The sequence below is a fragment of the Trachemys scripta genome, chromosome 2 (assembly GCF_013100865.1).
Source record: "Trachemys scripta elegans isolate TJP31775 chromosome 2, CAS_Tse_1.0, whole genome shotgun sequence".
NCBI classification, from domain to species: domain Eukaryota; kingdom Metazoa; phylum Chordata; order Testudines; family Emydidae; genus Trachemys; species Trachemys scripta.
The window spans coordinates 262,977,673-262,982,262 of record NC_048299.1 but is presented as its reverse complement, the minus strand read 5'-3'; positions in this window follow the sequence as shown (position 1 = coordinate 262,982,262).

The window sequence follows — 4,590 nt, the reverse complement described above, 5'->3', positions numbered from 1 at the left end:
GTTACACAATTTTGCACGTACTTCCATCGATTGCCTCTGGGATAGTTTGATCATTCTTATTTTTGTGACTCTAATTTTGTGTTTGTCATGGCAGCAAGACACAGAATCCAAACTTTATGCTACTTGTAAACCAATGCGTCCATCAGGGAAAACCAGATCCTTCACTTAAAAAAGGTTCTTTCTCTCTATAATCCCTTGGTGCTCACCTTGTGCACGTGGCACCATTTGATTTTGTGATGTAAGTGAAGGCAGGATTAGGCTCTGACTGTTCCACTGTAGCTGACAGCTCTGTAGCTTTCCACTATGTTGCAGAGTTAAGCTTTTTTTCCCTTTGTTTACACTGGCCAAGATTTTCAAAAGTGACTCGCGATTTTGGGTGCCTCGATTTTGAGGTGTCCATGTTGAGACATCTCAGAGGGGGCTCAGCACTTTCTCGGGATTCAGTTGGGTGCCTAAGAACTGAGGCACCCAAAATCACTAGTTATTTTTGAAAATCTTGGCCCTTGTTCCTTTTTGTGCTCTTCTGTTTTTTTCCCCTCTCATTTTGTTCACCCAAGCTGCTATTACACAGACATGGATTCTGCTGCAGCTACTGTATCAACTGAGCTTTATTCTTCAACCTGTTAACTCTGACCCCCACTTGCTGTACCTGCCTCATACCGTCAAAGCAGAAGTTTGACTTTCCTCAATTCTCATTTAAAAATAAAACAAACAAAACTTTTTTTCCCCCGTGAAGAAAGGCGAAAACCAGGCATTTCCCACACTTATAGACATTAAGTTATATTCCCACAGATCTCTTGGCAAACGGCATGAAAGGACATGATGAAAAATTTGAGGAGTCTTTACTGAGTTTTGGTAACGATATTATATACTTTAAAAAGTTTGCCTGAGAGTAGAAGTGATTCTGTAAAGGAGCTTCTTGCCTTAGATGTGGAACAGCTTGACAGGGAGAAACGGTGCTTTGAAGAATACTGCTTCAGGACAAAATGCTATCATGTGAGAGAGAGAGAGCCCATCAGACGGCTCTATTATGCCTCTTGCGAGGCTAGTTACTCTGTGGAGGCGCTTGAGCAGCAGCGTCTTGAGGCATTATGTTTCCTGGGTATTGAGGGTAGAGCCCTGGGAACACTGCTTGCTCCCCAGTCCAGCTTTAGTGGTGCAACGGGGGATTCTCCTCACCCCAGCAAGCTGTCCCCTGCCATTCATGCTCTTCTGGCTATCTGTAGGTGGTGTACTGAGGCAGGATGGGCTTTCTGCACACACACACACACACATACACACACACACACACACATTTGTGAAGAATATTGACCATGCAGCCAGCACAGGCTAGAGCTTGGCATAGTCTACTCTGCCCCTCTAGGATCAGAAAAAAAGAGCACAGAATGTCTCAAAGGGAATAATGGGCAAAGAAAATAACAAACAAACCCGGTAATCTGTTTAGCCAGAAACAGACCTCTGTGCATGGAAAATGGCCCGACGACATGAATATATCATAGCAAACACCAGTCACAGGCTACAGCCCTCAAGGATGAGTGTAATAAGCCTGTAAACAGCCTGGAGCAGAATAAGCAGGACAGGGGGATACCTACAGATACTGGAACTCGAACCAAACCCAGTGTGATATGGATGCTGGAAATAAATGATCTGCTGGGAATGGGTATGAGCCGAAGCAGGAATTTCTCTGTATGAATGAGAACCATCCACGCTTACTCACAATCCACATAAAGTGGAGAAACATGGCAGTGTACATCCGAGTGCATGTGCTGAATGAATACAGGCCTTGATCAAAATTCAAAAGGCACTGTAAAGATGTCAACACCAGCTAGATACAAAATGTCTCTTGATTTCCAAAGCAGTGGCCAAGTGGCCGAAATGTACCAGTGCCTGGTATGATTTCTCTCTTCAATAGGAGCAGGAAAGGAGGTACTTCAGAACTTTTAAACTGATAAAGCATTTTTGAAAGACTGCTTGTAGAGGAAAGATGCTATATAACATGATTTAGTATCACACTGAATGAAGAGTTTGCCACAGCAGATCTGAACATCGGTTCACCTAGTTCAACATAAGCAGTAGCCTTAGCCCTTTTGGCAGACCACTGTGGCACTCATTTGACAGGACTCCTTTGCAAGAAAGTCTTTGCCATGTTCATTTGGTGTCTGAAACTGTGATGCCCATGGTGAACTGCATCTTTAAATAGCTAACTCTTTCTCACTGTGTGATATGTTCTTAGGCTAACCCAGACGGTCAGAGAAGACACACACACCATGAGTTTTCTCAAGGCAAAGTTACTTTTGATGTTCTATTAATCTAAAAATATGTTATTCAGTCCGAAAGGATCTGTTTGTTCTTTGCGCATGGTAAAACAACATGTTCTATATCCATCAACAAGTAAAAGGAATCTGCTTTAGTACTTTAGATGTTTCTTAAAGATTGCCAATGTTCCTTTAATAGCACTGCAACTTTAATTCACCACTGAACTTCAGAGCATCTACAAGAGCATGCCAATAAAGCTGGATTTAGCTTGCCCCTAAGCAAAGTATAACCTTTATCCCAATACATTATCAGCAATGCATACACATCAGGAGCTTGCAATGTATTTTTTGAAATCCAGTAACTCACTAGAGCTGCTACATAGATTATTTAGCAAAAGGAACCAAAGGAGATTGAATTTGTCAAATGATTTGTTGTCTACACAGAATCTGACATGTCAGGATCCTGTTGTTTTGTTGCCAAGTCATGTTCTTACAATATGTTTATCCTGAACATATAATTAAAATATAATTAGCCCTAGTTTTGCCTTTCCTCCAGTATCTTTATTCATATGCTATAAACATACGTGGAAGATTTTTTTTTCACCCCCAGGCCACCCATTTTATAACCAAATCACTGCATGAAAACTCTTGTGCTGGGTGTTAATCAATTGAAATCAACAGTGCTTCAGATGGTATAAAATTTGACACTGTAATAAACAGAAATGAACCATATCCCTAGATGCAAACATCCCCAAACATGGGGAAAATGTCTGGATCTGGAAGCCTCCAGATCTGAACCTTGTGGCAGCCTGTATAATAGACTGAATAGAGATCCCTTAACTGAAAATCCTCAAACTTTAGGAACTTTCATATCCTATCCAAACTTCATGTCTCTCACCCATCTCTAATAAAAATGCACAATAAGCTTCACTGTTAATTAGCTCAGTCTAACTAATCTTTAATGCCTTATCTGAATGACATTATGTTTGCATCCCAGTCTTACTAGCATTCCACTGAAGATTGGTCTTTAGGATTTAAAATATTGAACATGACAGCACAGCACCATTGTCCCTGATTTGATTGCTATCTTTTTGTCTAGAGTGCTGCAGGCTCATTCATGCCTTTGATGCATTGTAATTAACAAAGTGGTTGTCTTGGTGAAAAAGATCATCACTGGTCTATTTTTCTGTATCTTTTGAATAACAGTTATTCTGCTCTATTTTTCCATAGACTTTTTTTTCCCCCTGACATAAAGAGAGAGAGATCCCCACCCCACCCCCAGCAAGGTAAACACAGTCACAACATTTATCATAAAGAATTATTTCCTCCATTTTGCTTACCTGAAAACAATGAGCAAATGTATTCACTTACACCCGTGCAAAACCACTGCTATCAATTGAGGCACATGGATGAAATGTGGCCCAGTATCCCTGTTAAAAATCCAGTCTCCTCATTGCTGCATTCCCGTAAATTTAAGACAAATCCTGCTCTTGGTTGAATTATTGTAATTTCAAAATGACACTATTGAAGTAAATGGAATTATTGACTTCACACCAATTTGATGGACAGCAGACTGGACCATCAGTGCCCAATTTATCTCTCACTTACACCGGTATAAGCTAGGAATAACTCCACAAACATCTATGACACTTCACTAGTGTAAAAACCTGTCAATATGAGTGGGGAAAAAGCAGACCCTTCAAGTTTAAAATGCACTCTGGATCCCATGTGAGCAGAGGTGTATCTCTCTCTGCAAAGTGAATTCAAAACCACAACAGAATTAAACATTCTTATTTAAACAGAAAAAAATTCAAATTGAAGCTACGTCCACAAATTAAATAATACATAACATTATTATTATTAATAGCAGTGTTGTAGTAGCACCTAGAGCAGAGGTGATGCATGAGGTGGGGGGCACGCAGGGTCACATGCCCCCTCAGATTCTGCTTTCTGCCTTCCTTTTCCCACTGCACCTAGAGACAGCAGGGGACTGGGTGGGCCTAGTCCTGCTTGTTTCTTAACAACTCAGCACCTTCCACTCTCCACCGGGGCACAAAGCAACTGATTTAATGGAAGCACAGTCTGCATTGAACTCCCCTCCTCTTCCCCTCACTCCCTGGGTTGGGCTGTGTTCCACCACTGCTCCCAGGCTCACACCCTGCAGGCAAAACAGCTCCTGACCCGCAGCATTGCCTGCCTCCCCCAGCCAGCCCGCTGGCCAGGCACCTTGCAGGACAGGGCTTCTCACCTGTGAACGGCTCTGCTCCAGCTGCCAGCAAAAGTCCAGGCTAGTTTCAACTTTCCCCATGTCTCTTCCTTTCCCAGAGGCAACACC